At 54.0% G+C, this 4,287-nt stretch overlaps 1 pseudogene; it reads left to right on the top strand.

The window, feature by feature from the left end:
* Positions 1 to 3,988: 3,988 nt before the first annotated feature.
* On the top strand, positions 3,989 to 4,283 carry LOC102748486 (dynein light chain 1, cytoplasmic pseudogene; annotated as a pseudogene).
* Positions 4,284 to 4,287: the final 4 nt, after the last annotated feature.

Here is a 4,287-nt window from a genome sequence, read left to right as displayed (position 1 = left end):
TTTTTAAAAAAATACTTTAGGAAGTCAGGGAGTCCTGGGACGGAATGAAGGCAGCGAAGAGAGAATCTAACTCTACTACAAACGCATACAACAACCTCACTGCAGGGGTCGGGGGAGTGCTGAGCTGGGTAAGTCTGGAAATGAGTGGAATCTGGAAGACCGCAGGCAGACAGAACTGTCTACAGGCCCTGAGCCCTAGCTGATAAAGCCGTCTCCCCAGGAGTGTGGGTCAACAAGGCTGTGAACTACTATCCACATACACTGGAATCCACAAATAAGCAAGCAGACTGCGGAAGGCAGGAGTCAGGCTTCTCGTGTTGGGAGTGGAAGGTCCCCGACGAGCAAGGGGAGGCGGCTGGAATGACCCACGTGGTCCTGGGCCAGAGCTGGAGGCGTCAGCGGGAACTCACGGTTCGCCTCATCCAGGTGCAGACGGCTGCAAACAGGACGAGTTGGAGACACGTGCGTGCGCGCAGGTTCAGAGACACACAGCTGTTTCCGGGCCCCACCAGCTGACGGGACACAGGCATGAGTCACTTATATATGCAAGGATACCCCCGCCTGCAACAAGCACACCACGTGCCCAGGTCTTGGTTCCTAAGGCCACATCCAACAAAGGGAACGAGGGCACAATGGCAGATTGAAGGACTTGGGCCGGAAATGTTCCAGCTGATTCTGGAACATTCTATAATGCCACAAAGCAAGGAAGTCCTTGAACGGAATGGCCAGCCACGCTGCTGGGGTATCTCACAACAATACAAGAGCCAAACACACGGGCTGCCAGTGTCTAGCACGAAGTGTATGGATTATGACACAAAACAGAAAATAAACGTCCACAAGCTCCGGCTGATGTAAATAAAAGGCTGCATAAATAAACGGGAGCATGAAGACACTTCTCTCGTGCAGAAAAAACCCAAGTAGTTTTGGTGGCTTCCCCGCCACGAGCTGGAGCCTAACCCCGACTCTAAGTGTGGCTGCACAGGGTGACTTGCTCCAGAGAGGACAGAGTGGACGCGGAGCGGGGGGTCACCGCAGGTAGAAAGCTGGCACGCACCTGAGCCAGGTGACCCAGGCAGCATCAGCCATGGTGAGTCACGACAACCGCGGGGACCCTGGATGTGATGGGACAGAACCAGCCCTTGTGTCTCTGTGGGCTTCTTCCCAAAACCCACAAGCCCGGCCTTATCACGAGGAAAACATCAGACAAACCCCTGCAGAGGCAGCTACAGACTGGCCTTCCCCACAACCGTCAGGGAAGCAAGGGAAGTCGGAGAAACCGTCAGAGGCACGGGAAGCCGAAGGAGAACGGAATGCACTGGGGTGTCCTGGATGGGACGGGCCCTGGGACGGAGGAACGACACTGGGTAAAAAGCACGGACGAGGGAATGAGGTGTGGACTTCGATCACTGATATTCCAGGGCTGGGTCATGAGCTGTGACAAGGACAGTGGCTCCTGGGAACGTCACTGGTCAGGGGAGTGGGTGCGGGCGAGCTCCCCGTCCTTCCTATCTGTGTCATTTTCCTAAACTGAAATCCAAATCTGCTAGCCGAATCTAATCTAAATCTGTACATCTAAATCTGAACTGCATGAAAATAAAACGCTTATTAGTAAAAAAAAAAAAAAAAACAACTTTACTTTTCAACTTAAACCCAAATAAGCCTATCGAGATGCAGATTCAACTGGAAAGAGTAACATTTTAAGCCAGTGTTTTCCCCAACGGCCTTATCAACGGTGACATTGAAGATCTGAGAAATACTATGCGAAGTCTAGTTGGACGGGTTTGTTGTTTATTTTTAACCATCAAACTCTGTGGTTTTTAACTTTCTGGCAAACACAGTGACGCTCCAAGAAGGGCATCGAGTCTGCGGGGACTGAACCACAAACACTCGCTCAGAAGCAAAAGAAGCAACCACACAGCATCAATGTTCTGGGTGGGGAGCTGCTCTTCGTTATTTCTCCGAAACAGGCTTCCCCGCACTCAGAGTCTGCAGGGGAGCGGGGAAGAGCAGAGACGATCAACAAAGAAGGAGCCACAGACCGGAGAGAGGGCCGTAGCCGTCCGGGCTGCCACCGAGCAGAGGACCCGTTAACAGATCCACGGGAGAAACAGCCACAGACACATTGCATGCAGCTTGCGTGGGCTTGGTCCCCTTCAAACACACCTGCACAGGTGAGGGAGAGGAGGGGCTCCATCGTTTGGAGCAGCCACAACTGGACACTGACGGCCCAGGACACGGGAGCCACTTCCGGCCACAGAGCAGGCCACCCCGCGCCCCGTCCCGTCACAGCATGCAGAAAAAAAGGCAGGACTCGTGCAGAGGCTGCTGGACCGATACTTCCTGTAGCAAAGCCCCCAGGAAACCCCTGCAGACGCGACAGATTCCTGCTGAAAATGCCCCAGAGACATTTCCAGTGACGACCAGGGCTGGGGCCTTGAGACTCTTCCTCCCCTGGCTGGGAGGATCTGCAGACCTGCCTCCGGAAGCTGCCTCTCTGGTGGGCAGCTTGGCTTGGGACTCAGTCGGCATTCACGGCAGAGCACTCTCTCATTGCTAAGGCCGAGAAAATACTCCACATGCAAGCTTCAAGGGTCGTGGTGGCTTCCACGTTACTCTCGGCTTCCCACAGACGGCCCAGACAGGCCTGGTGCTCTGACCTCCGCTGGGAATGAAATGCACAGGAGACACTAAGGACCTACTGTTTCGACTCCGTTCCGCCCACATAAACATTACACTTTGGGTGCCGGCAAGTGACACTTTAAAAGTCAAACATAGGACATCATTACATTTAAGGCTGGAGGGGGTCTCTGGATTGTTTGTCCTCTTTTTTAAGATTTTTATTTTTTTATTTATTTGGCAGAGAGAGAGAGAGAGAGCAAAAGCAGGGGGAGCAGCAGGGGCAGAGGGAGAAGCAGAATCCCCGCTGAGCAGGGAGCCTGACTTGGGGCTCGATCCCAGGCCCCCGGGATCATGACCTGAGCCGAAGGCGGATGCTTCACCGACTGAGCCACCCTGGCGCCCCAACTGTTTGTCCTCTCAAAGAGGATTTCCTTACTCTGAGCCATTCAGGGACTTACTAAGAGGTCACATACACACCTGCCCCAACACCACTTCCTTCTACCTGAGGATGAACTCCCCAATGTATTCCTGCCAAACCCTGACAGTGATATAGTCATTATGTCCCTTTTTTTTCCCCCAGACAAGGATACAGAGAGAGGAGCGGCAGAATATACTGACATCTATGATAAAGCCTGAACGGCAGTGGGCCACCCAGGTTCCCCACTCCAAACCGATCCTACTCACACTCCAGCAGAAAAGGACAGTGTGTGGGCTGTGGGAAGCTGGTTTACGGCGTCAGCAGCCGTCCCCCCGTTCCTGTGAGTCGCTGCTGGCTGGGAGCACGCCTCAGGCCAGCTCACGTGGGCGGCAGGTCAGACACAGTGCTTGCTTCCTTCGAGGCATCAGGCAGAAGCTAGGACGACAAGCCTGGGAAATTCCTGTGTTTGGGGCTCGGTCAATCCCTTGAGTTCATGGGTTAAGACGTAATGGAGTAAGGAGCATGCCGTGGGGTGGAAACAGGCCTCTGGGAAGAGTCAAGAAACCAGCTCTGCTGCTCATTGACCATGCAACCCTCGTGGCCCATCTCCATCCCTCCATGGCCCAATGGCCTCACCTCCACTTGGGCTTCGAGAGCTGGCCTCCAGGACTCCTGAGGCCTACGAGCCCCTTACTCCTCTGACCCACCAGGTGTAACTCTGCTCCCGTGAGAGACCTCCCACTCTTGCTGCAGCCCCAGCAACAAACGTCTTCCCGGAGGTGGGAAACAGGTCTCAATGTGAGAGAGCACGTTCCTGATAAAACCCTGCTACTACGGGTCTATTTCCGAGCGCATGATGGGCCTGCACCTGTGAGTCCTGTTCTGTCCATCAGATCCTGTAAACATTCAGGCCCCTCCGGTCCTACCAACAAATTCCACCTCAAGAGGCCTTCCCCCAGGAGACCGTTGCAGTTGGCCGTCCCCTGCTCCTCGGTAACCATGTGCGACCGAAAGGCCGTGATCAAAAACGCCGATATGTCGGAGGAGATGCAATAGGACTCGGTGGAGTGTGCGACTCAGGCGTTGGAGAAATACAACATAGAGAAGGACATTGCGGCCCATATTAAAAAGGAGTTTGATAAGAAGTACAACCCCACCTGGCACTGCATCGTGGGGAGGAACTTCGGTAGTTACGTGACACATGAAACCAAACACTTCATCTACTTCTACCTGGGCCAAGTGGCCATTCT

The sequence above is a fragment of the Leptonychotes weddellii genome, unplaced genomic scaffold, assembly GCF_054177405.1.
Source record: "Leptonychotes weddellii isolate Sample4059 unplaced genomic scaffold, ASM5417740v2 HiC_scaffold_7074, whole genome shotgun sequence".
Lineage (NCBI taxonomy): Eukaryota > Metazoa > Chordata > Mammalia > Carnivora > Phocidae > Leptonychotes > Leptonychotes weddellii.
Note: the sequence above shows the minus strand (reverse complement) of the source record. Positions and strands in the feature narration are given on the sequence as shown.